Source organism: Dromiciops gliroides, chromosome 1 (assembly GCF_019393635.1).
Source record: "Dromiciops gliroides isolate mDroGli1 chromosome 1, mDroGli1.pri, whole genome shotgun sequence".
NCBI lineage: Eukaryota > Metazoa > Chordata > Mammalia > Microbiotheria > Microbiotheriidae > Dromiciops > Dromiciops gliroides.
In genome coordinates, this window is record NC_057861.1 from 368,716,887 (window position 1) to 368,741,224 (window position 24,338).

General features: G+C 34.3%; 1 protein-coding gene across 3 annotated transcripts in view; it reads right to left on the reverse strand.

Moving 5' to 3' along the window:
* CDH12 (cadherin 12) overlaps positions 1 to 24,338 on the reverse strand; it is a 1,430,569-nt gene that overhangs the window by 575,051 nt on the left and 831,180 nt on the right. For 2 of the 3 annotated variants that reach the window (XM_043974996.1, XM_043974997.1), the window contains exon 3: positions 23,880 to 24,027. The gene's annotated coding sequence lies outside the window, so the exon portion shown is untranslated. Of the gene's footprint in view, positions 1 to 23,879; positions 24,319 to 24,338 lie in introns of those variants that run through there. The other variant, XM_043974998.1, reaches the window with a different exon arrangement.

Below are 24,338 nucleotides of genomic sequence, written 5' to 3' on the forward strand. Positions count from 1 at the left end.
ATAAAAAATAAAATGAGCATAACTAGTAGAACAATTTATACTATGACAATAACAGAGAAAAACAACTATGAAAGACTTCAGAACTCTAATCAATACAATAGTAAATCATAAGTCCAAAAAAATGAAGATGAGAATATTCAACAAAGTTCTTGACAGAAAGGTAAACTTAAAATGCAGAAGGAAAAATATATATATTTTCAAATGTCTAATGTGGAAATTGTTTGCCAGACTTTGAGGATGTCTACTGAAGGAACTGATTTTCAGGATTAAAAGAAAATGTTGTTCAGTGAAGGAGAGAGTAGTAGAGAGAGATAAATAAATAAACAAATAAACAAACAGACAAAAAATAAATAAATGGGTAGGCAAGCAAGTAAATAAATTTATGGATGGGTGGTTGAGTGAATAAATGGATGAATTGCTTGAAATATATGTTTATATAGTTTATATAAGCTATTGATTTCTATAAACCTTAAATACATATATATATATATATACACACATTAGGTACATACACATATATACATATATTCACATACATATCATATATATCCATTCACACATTATTTTACTTTTAAAAAGGTAGTTCAGAACCAGATCATAGAAGCTAACAAAGTTATATTTTATTATATAAACAGTGTATAGTTACTGAAGGTTATGAGTTAGGGAAGTAACAAGGTAAGATCTGTGTATTTTGACAGTGGAAACAAAAATTATATCTTTTAAAACCAAAATAGTCCCAATACTAATTAATATATTAGTGAACCAAGGAACACAATGATTTCTAAAGATTCAAAACTGAAGGTGACTGTGACATGAATAAGTATCACAACAGATATTAAGGAACTATATTCCAAAGAAAGGAAGCAGTCTAATAATATAGAAAGAATAATACAAAATGGGAAGTCTATATGTTGCACTCGTATACAGTCTGTTGACAAAAAGAGGGCTTAAAAAGCACTTGAACATATAAAGAGGATGTATGGAAAGTCATCTCCAAGACTTGGCTAGAATGAAAAGTTTCCTTAATAGGTTAATATGATATGCCCCTGTGGAAGTAATGGCCATTAAAAAACAAGCAAACAAACCAATAAACTGAAGTACAGAAGGAAGAATAGTTGAAAAGAGAAGAGTCTTGTAACAGATTAGTTGGAAGTTCAGTCAGAAGAGAATACTCTGTTGAGAATGTGGAATGGCTTGAAGAAAAAGGAGAAAATTTAGAAGACCTATTCTAGGAAGGTCCTAGAACATTGAGAGTTCAGTGGAAGTTAGATACACTAGCATGAACTGATAGTGCGCACAGTCAGCACAATGATGTGACTTCCTACAGTGGTGTTATGACTTTTAAATAAAATTGAAGAAATTAGATGACGGAGGAGGGAAGTTATACAGAAATTACATGAAATTTGCAATGTAGGACTAATAGGACAAGCAGGCAAGGGATTCAAGGCTACAGGACAGCTTTGTTGAAATTACTGACTATATAAGGTCAGGAGAGTAGAGTGCAGACCACTGAAGACAAATAAGAGATATAAAAGATAATAAAGTAGGAACAAAAAATGGAGTTCAAGAACTAGGTGGTGTGAGAAGGAGAAGAACAGAAGATTCTCAGGGAATGCAATATTAGTTCCCAATCATTATGTTCTAACATTATCAAGCAGTTGTGATATGTACCTTCTGGCACTTCCCTCATGGATGGCCCAGGGAAAGTGGAGATTAGCATCATGAAGATTATAAAATGAGAGACAAAAGTATTAGAAGAACCTTCAGCAGAAATATTGAGGTCTCAAAGAATAGTGGCTAACATTTAGATATAGTCGTGCTTTAAAGTTGGCAGAGCACATTATTTCATTTGAATCACAACTGTAAGAAGTTGAGACAACATTTATTATTATGATTATTATACAAATAAGAAACCTGAAGCTCATTGATTTTAAGTGATCCCACAGAAACACAGGTAAGTAAAAAAATATGCAATGGGGCACAGCTAGGTGGCACAGTGGATGGAGCACCAGCTCTGGATTCAAAAGGATCTGAGTTCAAGTTCGGCCTCAGACACTTGACACTTGCTAGCTGTGTGACCCTAGGCAAGTCACTTGGCCCCAAGTGCCTCACCAAAATAAATTAAATAAATAAATAAATAAATGTGCAAAAAGGAATATGAATATGGCTATTTTTTCTTCAAGTCACTGATATAAACTATACTATGCTGACTCACTATTTGAGAAAAATTGCTAGGAAAATTGGATAGCAGTAAAGAAGAAATTAGAATTGGACCAACACTTTGTAACTTATATGAAGATAAACTCTAAACGAATTCATGAACTTGATATTTAAGAACATATCATGGGGGCAGCTAGGTGGCGCAGTAGATAAAGCACTGGCCCTGGATTCAGGAGTACCTGAGTTCAAATCTGACCTCAGACACTTGACACTTACTAGCTGTGTGACCCTGGGCAAGTCACTTAACCCCAATTGCCCCACTAAAAAAAAAAAAAGAACATATCATAAAGAAAATAGAAAAATAGGGGGAAACATTCCTAACAACATCTATTTCCAGGAGAAAAATTCATGACCAAACAAGGAATAGAGAGCATAACAGAAGATGAAATAGATAATTTTGATTAAATAACATTTTAAAAGCTCTTGCATAATCATATCTAATAAATAAAGCAAAGATTAGAAGGGAAATTATTAAATGGGAAAAATTCTTATAGAAAATTTCTCTGATAACATTTTCAAATTTACAAGAAAGAAAGAAAAAAAATTGTTCAAATATTTGATAAATCATCTAAGGATATGAACAGACAGTTCTCAAGGGAAGAAAGCTAGACTATCTGTACCCACACTGAAAAAAAATAAAAAGCTCCAGATCACTACTAATTAACAAAATGCAAATTAAAGCAATTCTGAAATTCTACCTCATACTCATCAAAGGTGCAAAGATGACAAAAAAGGAAAATAATAAATGTTGGAGAGGCTATGAGAAAACAGGGACTATAGTATTAGTTTGACTTAACTATTTTACTTTGTTAAATACGACCTTTCACAAAGTGAGAATAATATGTAAATATTTGTAATTTAAAAACAAAATACACCAATAAACATAAAAAAAGAAGAAGAAAGAAACATGATGGTAAAGGGGGGAGGGAAGGAGAGCAAAACTGGATTAGTATTTGATTCACAGTTTTTATGGGAATTCTGGCCCCTTCTCTGCGTAAGATAGCAGAGGATAGTTGAGGTTGGTAAATGCCAGTGACATACTTTAGTATGTTTGTGACTTTGTTGATGTGCGTATTTCCTCCAATAAGGCAGACTGTTGCAATAAAGGAATATATTCTTTCTCATGCTATGAAATTCTTATTTATATATACCTACAAATTATGCATAGATGCTCTACCCAATGTGCTGTAAGACTTTCTCTGGAATTCTTGACAACACATGGATACAATGTGAGAATGCACTATCAGTTATGTCTTGAATGACATGACTGTCTTATTCTCCCCCACACACACACACCCTAGTAATTAATCTCCTTTATGACACTGTTTCAGTGTTTTTCTTAGATAGTATTTCAGTGGTAATATGTTTTAGTCTTCTCATGTATACCATGTGCCTCTTTCTGCCCTCAGGTATTGTGCCTTGGGTGAGATCCTAAGCTTTAATTCCTAGGAAAGTGATATCCCATGTATCATAGAGAATATCAATAAACAAATATTGTTGGATTAAAATAAAAAGATTCTTCAAAAAATTAAAAAAAAATAAAAAGATTTGTTTCTGGGAGAAGTATGAAGTAATTAAAAGCCCTGCACAATTTCTCTAAAGACAGTTCAGTCTGACATTGTTTCTTCTGGTCAGTACTAAAAACAGCTTTCTGTTGAAATGAAGTGTTTTTCGAAAAAATGCATGCTGAAGTACCAGATCTGTGGATTGTCCATACATTATGGCCAAGAGAAAATATACATTTGTCTCTTTTTATTGTATGTAGTTAGGATAATATTTTGCATGATGGTGGATCACATGGGAAGGACAGGACAGTATAATTTACAGGGACTTCATGAGATGAACCCAATATCACTAGCACACAGAAGCATCTGGATTACTTCACTATCTATAGGAATACCTTTTTATTGGATATGCTCCATGATAGTAGCAAACACTTTTGGAGAATAGAATGTGTTATACTTAACTTGACACTGATAATAAGGTATTCAATGAACACAGTTTTCTCTGTTTTATATCATTTGAGGATATCTTATCAGTGACAATGTGATATAATCAGATAATGTAAATTTCAAAGTAAGAAAAATTGTTAGGTGATGATAACAGACCAGGCATCTGGAAGTGGAAATGTAGAAGAAGGTATATTGCTCATTCCTTTTTCTGGCACTGTGAACTTGTATAAGGAATATTAAAGGAAAGTAGGCAAAAATGAAGAGAAGAGCAGCCAGCATTGGAAGGTGCTGCTAAGAGAAATCTAAGTCTCTAGTACAGGCAATGCCAATTATATTAGAGTATAAATTGTTTCCTAGGGAACCATGTTAGGAATGAGAAGTTTGTCACCTTTGCACCATCCCACTTGACACACTCCCAATCTTCCTGTCATTTAGCAAACTATTGACTTAATACACATCCCTAAAGTAATGGTTACTCACTAGAAAAATCTAGTTCAGATTATTGTTGAAGTAGATATTTATAAAGCAAACACACTTTAATTTATGAACCACTTCCATTTCCCTTATAGTACTCCTTTCCTTGCTATTACTTTTTTAGGCTACCCTAGACAACAAATGATTAGGCTGCCTAAAATATCCACTACTATCCTCCCCAACCCCAGTGAAGCTCTTCCTTAATACATAATGCTGTGAACCTTCCCCTTCCTCAACAGTATCTAGATGTTTTATGTCGCACTCCCTCAAAATCTTGCTGCTACCTGATAGTCAAAGTGGTATGATTACTTATTAACATTGTAGCATGAATTTATATGATACTCTCTTAGTTAACACATCAATTATTTAATTTTTATGACTTGACCAAAGGATAACTTTCCAATTCTATATTCACAAGTAAAGGCTGTGATTTCAGATGAGTCTATTCCTGAAAAAGAGATTTTATTTGTGTGTGTACAAAATTATATAATATATAATTAAAATATATATAAACATATATATGAAATAAATATATAATGTTACATGAAATGAATAGTACATTAATTCTTTAAACCAATGACATTAAATTCATACATAACAACATCATGTCATCAAAATGATTTCAGGTGGTTGGAAGGCAATTTTCAGTGCCCCTCAAAGCAAACTACATAAGTGGTTAAATTTTTCATATAAGTCCTAACTCAGAATATTTCTTCTGGGTTTCTAGAGCTAATTAAGTTGTGATTAATTTTTACCAATATTTAAAAGTAATTTGTAGGTTATCAAGAGATCTTTTCTCATCTAAATTCATAAAATGAAAATCATCTTTCTCTATAGTTACAAGTAAACTGTAAAACTATTGTGAACAATACCCTTTTTTTCTTATTCAGGAGCTACCATATGAGATTCCATGTTTCTTAGGGAATCATGTTTTCCCTGAGATAACTTCAAAGTATAAAAAGCATTATTTTAAGGTAACAAAAATAATTTATATCCAATTTTGAATCCATAAATTTGTAAGGGCCTTTCTGAAATCCTTTTATATTCCCACGTACAATTACCACTCCTTCTCATATAAATCAACTTGGAAACATATCCTCCCAAAAAATGCCAGAGATTTTAGGTGACCTTCATTTTGTTCTGTTACAGTGGACAAAAGTCCATTTCATTAAAAAAATACCTAAAATGAAACAATAATATTCTATTCATACAATTAGCCTATCTTAAGATGTTTCATTTGAGAAAGCTAATTATTCAATATACATATAACCAGTTACTTGTAAAATCATCCAAAGTAGGTAATACTTTATGTGGGATAAGTGGTAGTAAATATTACTATTTAATTTTTTCTCTACCTTTTTATAATACTTAATATAATAAAACAAGCAGGTAAAAATTGCTAGATGGGTAATTTCTTATAAGTTGTTGCAAGGTTGATACCTACTTATAATCAGCTATTTGATTATAAGTTTAATGCACAATTTATAATGAGTAACTTCTGGCACTATTGTCTGGTACTTTGCCAGTTGGGAAGTTTTACAAACAGGCATTTCTTTCCTTCTCGATTATAAATGTTTCATGGAATAATAAGAATGTCTCTACTTCCAATAAGAACTTCTAGGAGATGAGATAATATGTGTCATGGAATCATAGTAGTTCCATGGGTTGTCATTGTCCTGTCACATTGTGATAAGCTCCGATAAGTTAGTAGTTTGATATCATTATCTCTAAAATTTCTACACCTTTGAAGAAAGTGGAGAATGGCTTATTTTTAAAACTTCCAATAAACTTTATTTATTTATTTATTTATTTATGAGGCAATTGGGGTTAAGTGGCTTGCCCAGGGTCACACAGCTAGTAAGTGTCAAGTGTCTGAAACCAGATTTGAACTCAGATCCTCCTGAATCCAGGGCCAGTGCTCTATCCACTGCACCACCCAGCTGCCCCATGTTTATTATTTATTTATTTATTTATTTTAAACTTACAATAAACTTTTGAAGAGATGTCACATTTTCCCTGAAGTATTCCTGTGTTTAAGTTTGGGGCATTCCTATTGGACTAGAATGACTATTAAAGCTTCAGCTGCATGTACCACTCTCCCCTTGCAGCTCCACTTTTCCATCCTCCCCCATTTCCAAACTCTTACCCTTTGCTGATCCTTATATTCTTCTAGCATGAATAGGGAGAAAAGTGGCAGAGGAGAAGGCCCATATTAGAGGAGAAGTGATGAGAGAAAGGGAAAAGGAAGTTGAAAGGTTTGAATCATTTGACATAGTTAGGCTTTTCAGTGGTAACAAAAGTTGTCAAATATAGAAGGTACTAGTTAGGATTTAAAGGAACTTACACTGTCATAGCACAATAATTGTGTTTCTCAGTGTGTCTTTCTTTACTTTCTTTTCAAAATAAGTGACTTTCTTAACAATTGTTTTTCCCTTAAAAGTTTTCCCTTTATTGTTCCAGCTTACTTCTGCCTAACTCTGCATCATGTTCTTCTTACAATACATGCAGATGGAAGCATAATTATATGCCTGCTCCTTTTCTTTAAAATGTCTTAAAACAAAACAACTCAACATTGAGTAGAGGAAAAAAAAAAACTGATGCCTAATTAGACTTCTGAAAAGATACAGAGTGGTAGTGCAATAAACCTGTTTACTTTTTTTCTGACAAGAGATATTTCTCTATTATCTTTATATTATGTTTCTCCTTAGATACAAGTTACAACATTTATCTTGATATTATGCTTCTCTCTGCCTTTCAGATGTTTGCCTTCGGGGGTACTGATGCAACTGAAAGACATTATATTTGGTGGATCTGCATTAAAAATCAGTTCCTTTTCCTGACAAGCTATTTAAAACATCATTTGTGTCTTGTGAAAGCTTTTGGAAAAATCCAGAGACTGAGACCCATCTGACCCAGTCTGTTTTTTTGCAAGGACTGCAATTTCTTTTTGAGGATTATGGTTCTAGCGAAGATTATTTCTAAATATCTGTGAGAGAAATGCTTCCTGGAAGAAGGGATTCTGTTTACCTTGCATTGATTTTTAGGACTTTTCACCTCACCCTGTAAAAAAGGAATCAAATATATCTTAATTGTGTCAATATTAACTATAATGGCATAGCTATTCTTGAAAAATGAGATTAGAAAAGAAAAGATATATTTCTCGGTTGTAACACAAAACTGTTTTCTTTCATTTACTTCACATTGTTTTTTTCCTCAAAGATAAAAATAATTAGTGTAAATTTTAATACAGTTCTATTGCACTGAGTACATATGGTTAGGAAAAAAACCCTGTGCTATAGAAATATGCTTTTAGAGTGGACAAATTTGCAAGTTAAAATATGCATCTTCATTGATCACAAATGGGATGAGAAATGTCATCTAGTTATTATACAGAAAAAAGAGCTGATTGAAAATTGGTGACCTTTACTACACATTTGCAGTTTTTCTATTGTTCATTAGAAGACAGTGGCTGAGAAATCTGCAGAGTACGTCAAGTGAATATGGTAGAAATACATGCTTAAAAAAAAGATTAGTGGCAAGTCTTAAAAGCCTATTCTAACAACTAATGCTATGGCAATCTGTTGGAGGTCACCTAGTTTTGAAGACATCTTCATGCTGAGTTTGACATTTCATGGAGGTGACACAGTTGGGCTCAGAGATTAGAGAGGGTGGCTGGAACTTAACTGACAGAGAGTACTGTGTGATAGCTAATGCACAGTGTCACTGGTACTGGCCTGGAAATAAATGATTTCTCTACTACTCAGAGTATAATGGTATATTATCCTTTTTATAAATAAATATTGGGTGTGGAAATGCTGACTTTTCAAAAGAAAAAAATCACCTACAAAATAGCTAATGATTTTCAAAATATATTTTGAGTCTAGGTCAGAAGGAAAATGTATAAATGGCTGACATTTGTTTCCATGCTTACCATTAAAGATACCAGAATCAAACTCTAGTGTACTCAACTGAATTTCTTTATGATCTGGAATATAAGGAACTGTATCAGATGCACGGGAAGGACCAACTTAAAATCAATTCCTCCACATTCTACTTTGGTTATTAAGGAAGCATCATATGAGGTGGCATTTTTATGCACGACTTGTTTTCCTACATACCTTATCAGACATTTCCAGGGAAAGTAAGATGCAATTTTTCCTTTTTGTCAAGTTTCAGGGCTGCATTATAGACGTTTAGACTCTTAGAAGCTAAAATTACTCTTATGGGGTTTTAGGACTACAGACACTCTATTTTAAAAAGTCCATTTATTTACAGGTCAAATCCTGCTACCACAAATAGTATTACAGTAAAAATCTATATGGAACAAAATGATCTTCCAGCTTCAGTCCATGCTCCACTTATTTCATTAAATATTTGATACAACTAAATTCTAGTACCACAGAATAAAGTGGACAGTTCCTTGAAACCTATTGTAACAAGATTGAATCTTTACTCACTAACTACCTGTAAGGTATTTTGAGCTCTGAAGTGTGACAGAGTATTCAGAGGATTGACATTTTGAGACCAGTTAGGAAAACACAAAATCCTCACTGCCAACTCCCCCAAATGAAACCAAAATACCAGAGCTCAAAGCACAGCATTTAAGTTGTCTGTTGATCCCAATAAGAATTTTTAAAACTTCTAACTTTAAGTCCTACTTTTATTTTCAGATGTAATCTTTATTCACATTAATTTTAATAATTCTGACACTGAAACACTACTAATCTAAGCATATGGGTTGCAGAAAGTTTAAATTTTATAGGACAGACACTTTTTCTTTCTCAAATTGAAAGGAAGATTCAACAATGTTCATGCTAATTGTATGATGTTCAGTAATTTCATTTGTATCCTACTTTTCATTACCCTATTTGGGGTTTTCTTAGCAAAGATATTGGAGTGGTTTTCCTTTTTTTATCTAGCTCATTTGATAGATAAGGAAACTGAGGGAGAGTTAAGTGACTTATGCAGGGTCACATAGTTAGTAAATGCCAGAGACTGGATTTTAACTCAGGTCTTCTTGACTCCAGGCCCCATGTTCTACCTACTGTACCACCTCACTGCCTGACTGTATGTTACATCATGCATTTGCATTTACATTACCACCATTACCATTAGTGGATAGAATCAGAGGCAGCACGGTGGTGCAAAGGATAGAGCACTGGGCTTGGAAACAGGAACATGAATTCAAATATGACTTCAAACAATTAGTAGCTGTATGACCATTGGCAAGCTGCTTTACCTCCTTGTTGCATCAGTATCATCTACTGTAAAATGAGTATAATAATAGTACCTACCTCCCATTTGTAAAGAATTTAGCACAGTGCCTGGTACCTAATGGGCATTTTATAAATTCTTCTTTTCTTCCTTCTTATTGTAAAGTAAGAATAAAAGGCCATACTACCATTCAGTCATATGCATAATGATATGTTGTTAGGAATATCTTTCGAATTTCCAAAGAAAGTCTGAAAATTGTTGTTTTGATTGCAATTTCTCCAGTGATAACTGATAGGTCCCAACACAAAAAGATCCATTCCAAGCCTTTAAAGTACACTTAACATTAATGGAAAAGAAAAGCAATGCTAATAAGCTAAAATTATACATTGTTTGCTAATTGCTAATGGAAGCAACTCTTCATTGGTACTTTCCTCAATACTTTATACAAATTATGCAGAAAATTTATCAAAAATGGAATGTATACATTTTAGAGCTATCTTTTTCCCATGAGAAAATAATAGTTCATGAACCTTGAAACATCTTAGGAGACAATCATACCCTTCCAAAAATCTCCTCTGAGAAATGCCAAAGTTTGTTTACTGGCCTGCATGGTGCATGACTTTCATCCAGTATAGGTTCTCTTGTGTTAATGTTCAAAGTACATCACATAGGATATAAAAATGACAGAGAATTTCCCCAACAGAATTTGGAAAAATAGACTTAAGTGTTTGGGGAGGCCTAGCAAGCATGTTGATTAAGAGAATTTGAAGTATCAGAGAGAACAATGAACTGGAAGTTTGAATATCTGAGTTTGAGTTACATTTCTTATATACATTATAGCTATGTGATCTTGGACTTAATGTGATAAATGTAGACAGATTTACCTTCAATTAAGCAAATGATATTTTCTGCTAGTTACTAAGCATCTACTTTGCAAAATGTAATATTCTGGGTGCTTTAGAATGCACAGATAGAAGCGAAAGGGCTCTGGATATCTAGGCAAGGGAGACATCACAGGGACACAAGGCACATAAAAGTAAGTGAATACAATATTAATAGCCAATAATACAAAGCAACTTAAGGAGGGAAAGAGACTAATAACTGGGGGGAAAGGGAGGAAAAAGACTAAGATAAAAAGTCTTGTGCAGGAGGTGGTATATGGAATTTTTAAAATGAGAAAAGAGTCATCTATAAAGTAGAGTTTATAGAAAGAAAAGCAAGTGATTTCCAGATAAGAGGTACCATTTGTGACAATACTCAGATGAAAGAGATGGGTTGTTTTGTAATAGCAATAGGTAGTACTTTACTCTGAAAAGAGAAAAATGTATGAAATAAGATTGGAAAGGGAAGTTAGAGCCAAATTGTAGAGAGCTTTAAATGCCAGGCTAAAGAAATTGTATTTGATCCTAGAGACAATCAATAGTTACTGACGATTTTTGAGCAGGGGTTTGAAATGGTCAGATCTATGCTCTAAGGAATATCAATTTGGCAGACAGATTAGAAGAAGGTGAGATTAAAGACAGAGAGAAGAATAAGGTGACTATCACAATAGCATGGGTAAGAAGTGATGAGGGCCTGGAATAGCATAGAGATGGTATAATGGGGAGAAGGGGACAATTGATAGAATGTGAGGGTTAAGTAAGAAATAGAGGTAAAGGAGGACTATAACATTTTGAACCTGTCTCTCTGAAAGTATGGTGTTGCCCCCAATAAAAATAGGAAAATTTAGAAAAGGGATGAGTTTTTGACCTATGGAATACACCACACTGAAAAGCATAGCAACTAGTTCTCAATACAACATAGGCTGAGAAAGATTTGGGGGTTAGATATAAAAATATGATATGATTGGGCAGCTAGGTGGCACAGTGGATAGAGCACTGGCCTTGGGTTCAGGAGGACCTGAGTTCAAATCCGGCCTCAGACACTTAACACTTACTAGCTGTGTGACCCTAGGCAAGTCACTTAAACCCAATTGCCTCACTAATATATATATGATATGACAATTGAACCCATGAAATCACCAAGGCAAAAAAGTATATTGAGAAGAGATGAGAGTATAAATTAGTCCAGCAGTCCAGCTAGACCAGAGATTAGGTGGGAGGAACTGAATCTATAGATACTAGGCAGGATGAGGATAATAAATAAAAAAGAGCCTGAGAAAATAGAAGATGTGAGATAAAGCAGTGCCACATAAGCCAGTTGCCAGAGAATGTGCCCAGAAGAAGGTGATGGTAAACAAGGTCAGAAATGATACAGAGGTGGGAGCAGCTAGGTGGCACAGTGGATAGAGCACCGGCCCTGGAGTCAGGAGTACCTGAGTTCAAATCCGGCCTTAGACACTTAACATTTAACTAGCTGTGTGACCCTGGGCAAGTCACTTAACCCCAATTGCCTCACTAAAAAAAAAAGAAAAAGAAAAAAAGAAATGATACAGAGGTAAAAAATAAGGACTAAGATGCACCATTAACTCTCATATTCTCAGTTACCTTCTGCAGGTGTCTATCCTCCATGATTATCTCTAATATATACATACATGCATAATATGCATACATGCATACATATACATACATGTATATGTACATACATATGTGTGTACATGTGCGGGGGTATATGTGACATGTAACATACACACATGTATGTCTTACTCATAAATAGTTGTTTGTGTATTATATCTCTCATATTGTGAGCTTGGGATCAGGGATTATTTTTGTTTCTCTTTGTATCCCTAGTGCTTAGCACAATGTCTGACACATAGTAAGCACTTAATGAATGCCTGTTGACATGTCGTTGACTTGATTGATATCCAAACCCTTCATTTTACAGTTGAAGAAACCAAAGCCCAAGAGAATAAGTGATTTGGTCATGGACACACAGGAAGTAAGTGAAAGAGCCAGAATCTGTACCTAAGTCCTTTGATTTTATATCTAACACTCTTTCCATTACTTAACTGCTCTGAGTCTGTTTCCTTATTTTAAAATTGGGTGGTAATATCTTTGCTATCTATCCCAAAAGGCTGTAGTGAGGATCAAATGAGAGAATGTATGTACTTTCTTAACTGTAAAGCACAATCAGTAAATATCAGCGATCATTATTTTGATTCTGGAACTGAAAAATGTTATTATACAACCTAAATTTCATAGCTGGGGTGATCCTTAGAGATGAGTTAGTCCCCCTAAGTTCACAAAGAGAAAAAGTAAAATGAGTTACCAAGATTGTACAAGTACTATCAGTAGTGGCTTAATTAGAAACCAAGTCTCTTGCCTCCCAGACTAATCCAGTATCAATGTAGCTATATGGTTATCTACTGTGCACTGTGAAGCAAGCATAAAATTTTTATTCTTTCGCCCCTCTCCAATTAGTGAAATGGTTCCAGGATCATCTTTCTACTGACTACTCAGTCAAGAAATGGATATCATAATTAAGCATGGATTAAAAAAATTTGTTTATAGGAAAGATTCACTGAAATGAATTTTCAGAAGTTGTTCTTTGTTTTGCCTTGCTTTTAAATTGGGAAAAAATACAATACAACCAAATCCAACTATAGAATGGCCATTTGCACCAATCATAAATTAATATATAAATAACAATAAAATAATTCATTCTGTTATATAAAATGGACAAAAGATAAATAATGATCCATAGAATCAATGATTTTCCCACACTGTTCTGAGTCATTAAATGTAAAATGGCAAATCATTATAAAAGGGAATGGTGTTTAAAATAAAGCCTGCTAAAGGTTTGTTGGTGAGATATAACCTGGATCAAAGGATTGAAGATTATTTTCTCTTAAAAAGAAAATGATAATAAATTTGATCGTGTATGTCTGGATTTAACTAACCTAACAAGAACTTGAGCTTATGGTCGGAGTCTTGTAAGACTAAGGGTTTTTGTTTGTTTGTTTTTTAAATCTAGAAAGGATGGTAGGTGAGTGTGGCTACCGCTCTAGCTATCATAAGAGAAGTTAGCTTTCTAAGGGCCCATCCTTCACCTTGATCTTTGGAACTTGGATCTAGCTTGAACCTAGAAACTTAATCCTTTCAAAGCAAAACATACCTCAAACCCCATAAGAATGCATCCTCAATATGATTTATGCTGCTTAAAATTCTACTTAGATTCCTATACTTTGGGTTTCACTTATCCTCGGTACAAAACTTTATTTGTAAATGGATTTTTTTTTCTCCTAGATAGTTTTATTTTTATTCAGTCTTTTTTTTTGTGCTATAACATTAGTGTTTGTGTGTTTTTTTCACTAGCAAGGATTAGTGAATATTATGTATAAAGTCTTTTCTACTTAATGTAGTCAGAAATTTTAAAAGTCTAAATTCACAATAAGACACCTGCCAAATATAAGCATTCAGATCATTAAAACTGAGTAGATATTTACTAAAAGTTATGCTTTATCACTAGTCAATCACTTGAATAAAGATAATGATAATTTGAAATCTGTACTGGTGGAGAGTACCTTCTCAGTGGTATAATCAAACTGTAAAAATATGAAATCACAGGGAGGGATAATAGATTTTGAGCTGAAATTCTCCCATTTTATAGGTCATGAAACTGATGGCCAGAAAGGATAATCCTAAAGGCCTACACGTAGTAACTAGAAAAGCAAAGATTGGAAGCAACATACACAGATAGCAAATCCAGCTCTCTTTTCACTTTACCTAATGGTTAACCTCATCAGTTTCACTTGCTAAATTAGAGAACTAAGTTTGGATCCAGATTATCTTTCTGTGGTGATCAACTAATTACTAACAATTGCTGACAATCACATAATATTTTAAACTTTACAAAATCTGGCCACAAAAAAACCCTGAGAATTGGGTAGTATAAATATCATCAGAGATAAATCAATCAGGCAAGAAACAGTCATTAAGCAGTTGGAGTGTTACAAGGACACTTGGAACTTATGTACCTAAGACATTGAACAGTTTCCTAGGTACTAGTGATATCAATATAAATAAAACCCAAACAAAATAATCTCTACTCTTAAGGGTCTTACATTGTATTGGCATAAAAATAGAGCAACTAAGGCCCGAAGAGTTGTGTTACTTGCCCATGTACAGAAAGTATGGTAGAGATGGGATTTTTTTTTTGTTTTTTTTTTTGTTGTTTTTAGTGAGGCAATTGGGGTTAAGTGACTTGCCCAAGGTCACACAGCTAGTAAGTGTTAATTGTCTGAGACCAGATTTGAACTCAGGTACTCCTGACTCCAGGGCCGGTGCTCTATCTACTGCGCCACCTAGCCGCCCCTAGAGATGGGATTTGGACCTAGGTCTCTTGACTTCAAGTATAGTAATATTTCTACTGCATCAGACTGCTTGTCATCATTACAAAATAGATAAATACTAATACACAGACACCATTTTTGGATCTGTAGACATAAAGGGATTTAGCTTGCCACATATGATCTACTTAGTATAGTAAAAAGAATTCCTTGACATATTTTTGGGAATATGCAAACAAACCATGTTTGTGCAGAAAGGAATCTTTAATGATTTTATATACCCTCAGAACATCTTTGGCACCATTTGGGAATGAAAAGGGATTGGAACGGATGTGTTTACTCAATCATCACACATACGGATGGGCAAGAAAGGACTTTTTTAGAAAATCAATTTCCTATGTCATCATCCTAGTCCAAGGCTCTAAACATCTCATAACTGTACCATTTCAATAGCCAACCATCTGGTATTCTTTAATTCAATCTTCCTTCCTCCTACTTATTTCTTCCATATACCACTTTGTTTATCATCCTTAATCACACTTGATCATACTACCTTCACATTCAGGGTTCTACAATGACTCTCAATTGCCTGTCACATCAAATCCAAATTCCTCTACCTGAATTTAAAGTTCTCTCTAATTTTGTCCTTCCCTATTTATTCAACCCTTTCTTCCCATGCCCACTACTCCAAAACATGTCCTTTCTGCTCCAGCTGAGTTTTAGTATAATAGATTTTGATCTTAAAGGAATTTCAGGGAATAGCTAATCCATCCCTTTCATTGCTCCAAAGAGGAAGCTGGAGCCTTGGAAGATAAGTGATATTTACAAAGTTATAAAGGAGATGGACATCACAGACAGGATTGAAAGTCAGGTCCTCTGACTTCATAGTCAATGCTCTTTCCAGTACACTATACAGCCTCTACTATTTCTTATATAGGCCATATCCCTTCCTGATTCTGTAACTTTGCTTATGTTGTGGTCCTAACCTTATAGACCCTTCCCTTCTTTCTGACTACTGCAACTGTACATTATGAGGAGAGTTATTTCAGTCTTTGTATTTGTATTCCCAGCATAGAACACATTCCCTGGCACTCAAAAATATGTTGATTGATTAATTGAAACCGAATCCATCATACTTTCTTCATATTCTCCAAGAATAATTTTCAAACTATTCTACCTTATACTTGGTGTTTTTTGTTTTCTAAACTAATAATTATACTTATAACCCAAATGTACTCATTTATTTAAGCAGATACAGTATTTACCACTAAGTACTGAGAGATATAAAAAGCTCAATAAACAATAGTACCTGGCCTCATAGAGCTTACACTCTAGTGATAAAAACATGAAGCAAATAATGATATTGCAATTACAAGTATGTGAGAAAAATACAACCTACAAATGAATGAATGAATGAATGAATGAAAGACATAGTAAATGTTTCCCATGTGTTGAGCACTGTGCTAAATACTGATGTCATAAAAACAAAAATGAGATTGTACTTGCACTCAAACAACTTGCATTTTAATGGGAAGGCAAAATATATAGGGGAGAAGTAGCCACAGATGGAGTATTTTGCTTTGGACAATTATAGAGATGGAAAGTAGAAGAGCTCTAGTATGGTGGAGAGAACACTGACTTTGCAGTCAGAGGACACTGATGATAATTCCAAGGTTGATATTTTTATCTGGGTACATGGGAAAATCTCAATTTCCCTGGGCCTCAATTTCTTCATCTGTAAAATGAAAGAATTATAGTAGATGGACTTTTAAGTCCCTTCCAGTAAGTAAGTAGAGTGAAATAAGACTAGGAATCAAAGTTCAAATTAGATCATGGAAGACTTTCCATGCATGGCTAAGGCATTTAGTTATTTTCATATATATATATATATATTGATTTTTGACCCTACCAAAATCACATCTTCCCTTAGAGGAGGGAATGTTTTGTATGTATTATACTTGTTTTTGTTGGCTATAGGGTAATAATTGTCCATGCAAATTGAAAGATGGCTGCAACACAAAACGAAATATAAAATATCATAGATTAGGGAAGACTGAAAAGGCATAGGTATAGTCGATAGTTTTATACATTTACATATATTATTTTGAATTACAATATTTTAGGGTTAGTATTTTTTTCCATTTACATATATTGTGCTTTTAAAAGGTTTCTTTTACAGCACACTGTGTGAAATTGGCATGTAAATTATTCATTATATATAAAGGCAAACTTATCTCTATACCTGTATAAGCTGGAGACATGGATCTGTTTGTTCACCTGTCACTTAACCACTTAGGTAAATTTGCATATTTCCTTTATGTGCAATTTCTATGATTTATAGCATCTATTTTTTCTAAATTGGAAAATGGAAGTAACAGAGATTTGCCTCATAAATGGTCATAGGACCATTCTCCTGTGAGAATTATTCTGAAAACAGGTAAGTAACAATTCATTCATACAGTACATCAACTATCTCAAAAACAATTAATATTTCAGAAGGACCCCAGAAAATTTTCTAGGCAGTCAGATAGATGTCACACAATTCACAAATTCAAAGGATACTTCCTTAGACCTTTCCTTACTTAGAGCCTCTCTAATCTTATTTTGGTCAAAATTCTTGAAAGCTTGGCTTTCTGGCACACATGCACCTACAATAGATTAGAATCATTACATGAGAAGAGGGGGAGAGGGAAGCAGTTTGAATCTGGAACACTCACTATAGCAAAGAATGAGATAAGGCAAGGAGATAGGAAGAAACAAAACAAGAGTAAAAAAAGCATAGTATTATGTATTTATTCAGTTTGAGAGCAAATATACTTCAAATATATTGAATCTGAAGACATTATTGCATTATTGCAAAAACTAATGCTTGTTTACAACGACTCCAAGTCATCAAAGAAAGGGTAAACTCTGTTCAATGTATTATGGTCAGCAAGACAAAAAATGCATTATCTGTTTTATAAAGTTTTATTTTTTAAATTATTAAAATAAATTATAATGCAGGCACTTGAAGGAATAAGCCACAACATTCACTTATGTTAAGCTCTTTAGTATCCAAACATAAGAAGTCATAGATTATTCTTTTGGATCTAGAAAGAATATAGGATAATATAGTTTGACTTAAAAGGGAATTTATAGGAGAATTAATCCAATTTTGAACCTGAGCCACACAAAGGTTAAGTAACTGACAAAAGATCATACATGTTTTCACTGACAGAAATGTAATTCAAAACCAGGTCCTCTGCCTCCAAATCCAGCATTTATTCCTCTCCATCACATCATCTTGTTTGTGTTTTTTTTTTTGGTGGGGAAATGAGGGTTAAGTGACTTGCCCAGGGTCACACAGCTAGTAAGTGTCAAGTGTCTGAGGCCGGATCTGAACTCAGTTCTCCTGAATATAGGGTCGGTGTTTTATCCACTGTGCCACCTAGCTGCCCCCCATCACATCATCTCTTGTAAGCCAAAACGAGGTGGTATCTAATCAATATATAGGTGAACAATGCGAAGGAGGAATATAATATGGAGTAAAAGTATCACAAAGTAGGATAGAAGAGTCAACTCCAAATACAAGAGATACACAAATACAATATTAACACTGCAATACTCTAGACCCTTCAAGTTTTCAGAAATTCAGGTGAATATTTGCTTGAAATTATATTTAAATTGTGTATGGATATAAAATACAACATTTTATTCTCCATACTCAATTTCCTATTCAGCCAGTGTACTTTTTTAAAAGGAAAAATGAGTTATTCTCACTGGAGAACTGCATGGAGTTACTACACTGCATAGAGGATTGTCAACATTATTTCAATGTGCATTTTCTGGAGATCAGAGCATGCTTAAATGTTTCTGTGTTTTTCATAAATATAAAATGTTATAAGAAAATAATGGTAATTTCAAAACCTTTTAAACCAAAAATTTCAAATATATATCACTAAAGTGAAGCAGTGGGATAAAACAGTTATCAGTAAATTTTAAGTTATGCTGACTTTATTTTAAAAAAAAAGAGGTAGGGGGATTGGGAAGTGGCCTATATTTTTACTCTGGATATAGGGTGGCTTATTATATGAGCCAAAATTTAGGCCATGATACTCTGATTTGGCTATACTGTGATTAGTAACATTGGCAAAAACTATACTCAAAAGATTTGAATTCAAGAGTTGGACAAAGATGAGAAATATAATGTACATCTCCATCTTTCAAATAAAGACACTTACAAGGACTCTTTAAAATACTGCCAAAGACTTGTCATACTATAGATGAAAAGTCATGTTCATGTATGCTTTTTTGTCCTTTCTAATAAGGTAGGGTGATGCCTACCAATGATCCCAAAATAGCTATCAAATGATTCTTCTTACATCGGACTATGTTACCCATCTCTCCATCAACTAAATGTGAGAACCTGAAGCATACATTTCCACTGTTTTTCTCTTTAGAACTCACCTCCTTCTTCCCCACACCATACACACACCTTCCCTTCAAATCAATGAACCCTTCTGTCCCTGGTCACTAGAGAAGAAATTTTCTTAAATTTCAAATTTGCTGCTATGGACAAGCAATGTCAGCCACAGATATTTCTCTTTGGCATTGGTCAGAGAAAGACAGGCTTACACTCTGGATAGAGATACTGAATAGAAGATATCTTTTTCACTTCTACAGAGGGGGTCACAGAAAACTGATTTCAGAGGGCTCCCTGGTTCATGAGGACCCTTTTTTTGCTTGTTAGCACTGGTTTAACTCTTTTAGAGTCTTGCTTAACTTGTCTTAACTTTAGCTGTATATTTGTGACATTACAAATATACTGGATAGCTAAGTAGCACAGTGGATAGAATGTCAAGTTTGGAGACATGTAGACTAATCTTCCTGAGTTCAAATCTGGCCTCAGATATTTACTAGCTGTATGATCCTGGGCAAGTAATTTAACCTTGTTTCTCTGAGTTACCGCATCTATAAAATGAGCTGAAGAAGAAAATTGCAAATCATTCTGGTATATTTGCCAAAAAAAAAAACCCATATAGACTCAAAAAGAGTTGGACATGATTGAAAAAGGACTGAACAACAAATATACTAACAGGTGAAACAGGTATAACATGAGCACCACCACCACTCCCAAAACACACAGATGATGTAACTGTTTTTTGTTTTGTTATTTTATTATAATAATATTTGTTATACAATTATTATTAATCATCGTAATTATTATTTTTGCTAGAATTGTGGTTTCATTGTTGTAGAGAGACCACTGTGTTGAGCACTAGCATCTTCTCTGCAACTTATGACCTTAGAGAGTTGCCTTTTGATAGGAAAAATGATGTAGTTGATAGAGAATTCACCCTCTCAGTCAGGAAGGCCTAGGTTCAAATCCTTCCTCTGATACATATAGTCTTTGTATGACTTTGGATATCTCATTTAATCTCTCATTGTCCCCAGGCAATTCTCTAAGTAACTAGAAGACAGGATGAAAATATACATAATTTACACCTCTTGTGTGTGACCCCCAAAGTAATTCAACTCTTTCCAGTACAGTGTAGAACCAATAGTAAACTCTTTCTGTTAGGAATTATTTAATCTTTCACTGTGGCAAACACCGGGTAGGCAGACCATCAAGAAATAAATGAGAAATTAAGAACAATTTAGAATGGATGTTGGTATTTTGTCACCTCCTGGAGCTCAGAGCAGCTATCATGGATCATCTAAATGTGATGAGCTATAGTAAGACGATGGAAACACAAATCACCCTGTGTAGACAAAGGAATGTTTGGGGATAATAGAAGTAGACTAGTTCATTTTCTATCTGAGTTTTCTCTCTCTCCTTTCTAAAATGTAATTTTCACTGTTATATTCCTTTTCTTTTCTAATTCTGTGGTTACCTGTTACCACTCACAAGAATTGCTTTTATCTTCCTTTAATCACAAATTGTTTCTCATTTCAATATAAGTTGTAAGGTATCTATATATCTCTACTTTTCCTTTGTGTAATTTTAACTTGACAGCATGTCAACCTCTCTTGGTGGGAAAAAAAAGACTGAGTATTGGATACTAATTTTCAATAGAGATTGCCCAAATAGTAAACTGCCTTTTCTGTCAGTAGTAATCAGAATTTGCTTGAGGCAAAGATCTGAACACCAATCTCATTCAGAAACCAAGAACAAACTAAGTGTATGTTTGTTTCAAGTACTGAAGATAGCAAAATAATATTTAAAAAAAAAAAACTATTCACCCTGTCTCAGCCACAAGGAAAACTACACTGAAAACAACTTTTAGTACTCTGGAGTTAAGTTAAAGCATCACCAGGAAATAAATGCCAAAGTATTCCTGAATTTCATGTCAAAAATTGGAAGAGTTCACCATTTTAAAAGCTGCCACACAGGCACACAACTATTTTTCATAGAAAATCATTTCCTAATGACTAGAACATAAACTAGTTAGGCCACACTGCCTCCCAAATATCAACTAAACCACCTGCTATTCCAGCATTAAAATTTTATTTTTTCTGTTTTAACTGCCTTCCCATACACACACACACACACACACACACACACACACACACACACACACACACAAACACACAAATAGGGGACCTACAATGGACCAAAGACAAATTTTGCTTACTACATTTTTTCGCCCATCCATTCCTGGGTGTCCTCTGTCAGATTTGTTTAGCCACAGTAATGTTAGTCACTAGAGGTTTTAAATATGATTTTTTTAAGACTATGGGTTACTCAAGTCATAAGGCAGCCAATTACACAACATATAGTAAATATACCTTATGGAATTTCATAGAATATCTGACTATGATCAGTTTTAGGATCCTTAACAAAAAGAGAAATATTTTAAGGAATATGTAAATTTCTAATCAACAAACTTTTCAATGTTGACATCAAACACATTTATTGTTAGGACAACTTTCAAAAGAATCAGAGCTCAAAGGCAATAGCTATAGCAAAAACTTACACACTGTCCTGTCAAATTTCCCCCTGAATGAGTTGAGAAACAATATCCCCAGGGAAAAAGGACTACAGAGGCAAATAATACATGCCCAGGGCTTTAGATACAAACATACAGACACACCAACAAGTACAAACCAGTGCCTGTGGGACTCCTGAAAATGTCTTATTCCTGTGGGGAAGGAATTGGAAGTCAGTAACATCATCATTGGTCTGAAATGCATTGCCTGTAGAATTGCAATGCTTTCCACTGTGACAGGGCAGTGACAGCCAATTAAGACAGCCAGCATTTGACACCTTTTCTCAAATGTCCCAAATCCATATGTATGATATTTGGGGAAGGTGATACAAAAACACATTGAAATACAAAGGGTTCCCTGCTATGGAAAACTAGAGGGGATGCCTGAAAACTCCTATGTACTTATAACCCTGTCCTCTGCTCCTGTCCCAAACACATACCACCCCACACCTTAATTCTAGGACCATGTGGAAAAGTTTAATACAGAATTATCTGTATATCTGTGTTAGGAATAGTGGGTTAGGGTCTAATATCACTATCAATGTAATCACATAATAATAATTAGATTAATAGTACAAAAACAATCCTGCTATTTCTCAAATTCTCAATATGAAGGAAAAGTGTGCTTCTTTCAATAATAATAATGATAATGATAATTATAAATGCAGTTACAATTCTTCATATTAAAAATAGAGTAATTGGAATATATATGTGCTTTATTGAAAAAATACATTATTGCAACTAAATTCACTATAAAAGTGCTTGCTATGTCTGTGCAAATTGAAAAAGTGAAATAGAGAGGTGATTTAATCCAAAAGAAGAACAAGTTGTCACAATACTCTCCCTATTTGAGGTAAATCTGTGTAGAGTGATAGGTATGGAAGGGGAGAAAAGAGTTTATTGCCTTAAACTTCACAGAGAACCACGTTCATTAAGTATATACAATTGTCTTAACACTGACATATAATCAAGTTGAAGATTAACACACATCCTTAATATGAACATTCAAGATTCTCTTGTAAAAACATGCAATCTGAAATCCAGTCCTGAAATCACTTAATATTCAGTTCCTTTTCTTTTTCTTCATACATAAGCATTTCAGCAATCAGTTCATTTCTTTTCCACAACTTCTCTTGGCTCTCTCACCTTCATTAAAGGTAAGTCTCTAGCTTTTTAGCTAAACAAACATTCGTACACTAAAATTACTTTCCTTCTGACAGCTAAAGATGATTTTTGTGGATCATTCAAATAAAAAATATTAAATCTAAAATGGAAAAATGTTCAAAATTATGTGAGTCTTAAAACCTCAAAGAAGTCAGACTCATTCTTCCAGTGATGTTGCTAACCTGTAAAATTTCACAGATCTTGAACTCAACATTTTCAAAATTTCTTTCCATCTCATTTAACTTTGGAGCTTGTAAAGCAGGAGATTTTCTGATATGGTATGAACAAAACGCTTCAATCAAAATCAAGTTACCTTTGCATTCCACAATCCCCTAAACAGATTAGTTTGAAAAAAAAGATAAGAGAGAAGAAAGTGTCTCTCAACCCTTTTTCATATTTCCTTTTATTTTCCTCGTGCACCCGAAGGTGATGTAATTTCGAAATATGTGTGAGTTCCCAGGGAGACATGTAAAAAAAAAATCACAGTCTAAAAGCCATAGTTATCATTGTGGGACACTTGCCTGTAAACTCAGCCTTTTACTGCCATAAACACATTCACTTGCTGCAGTGCAGAATGAATGTCAGCTTAGTCAGTCAGAACTTTCAGTGCAGAAATTCAGCCTGATGCCGATGCAGTCACCCCGATAAGGAAGCACTTACCTTAATTGAAATCTTGCTTTTGATAGAGCTGAGACATCAGTCAAATCAACCTTGATTGGGGTGGGGGTATCTAAGTTTTCAATCAACACCCTCCAGGTAGCTGCATGCTGTGCTGCTTTTTTCCTGTTTATGTTGAACTCCTTGCAGTCTAAAGGAGAGAGAAAGAGATAAGCTGAAATCCTCAGAGGTTCCCAGTGAGTAAGTGAGGACCAAAGCAATGTTTCTTAACATGAGATTCTCCGCAAACGTGCTCGGGTCTGGAAGACCCAGTAACTGCTGTGATAGGCTCCTGTCATGTCCCTTGAGCTGTGGGATGATCATTGACCTGATTAGCACTGAACACTCCCTGCATGCAGGGAAAGCACTGAGAGGATTGGTGGGTCGCAAGGGAATTGGAAAAGGCACCAGGGCCACTTGGGAATCTTGTCTCCTCCAGACTAATGGATGAGCTGCAGCCAA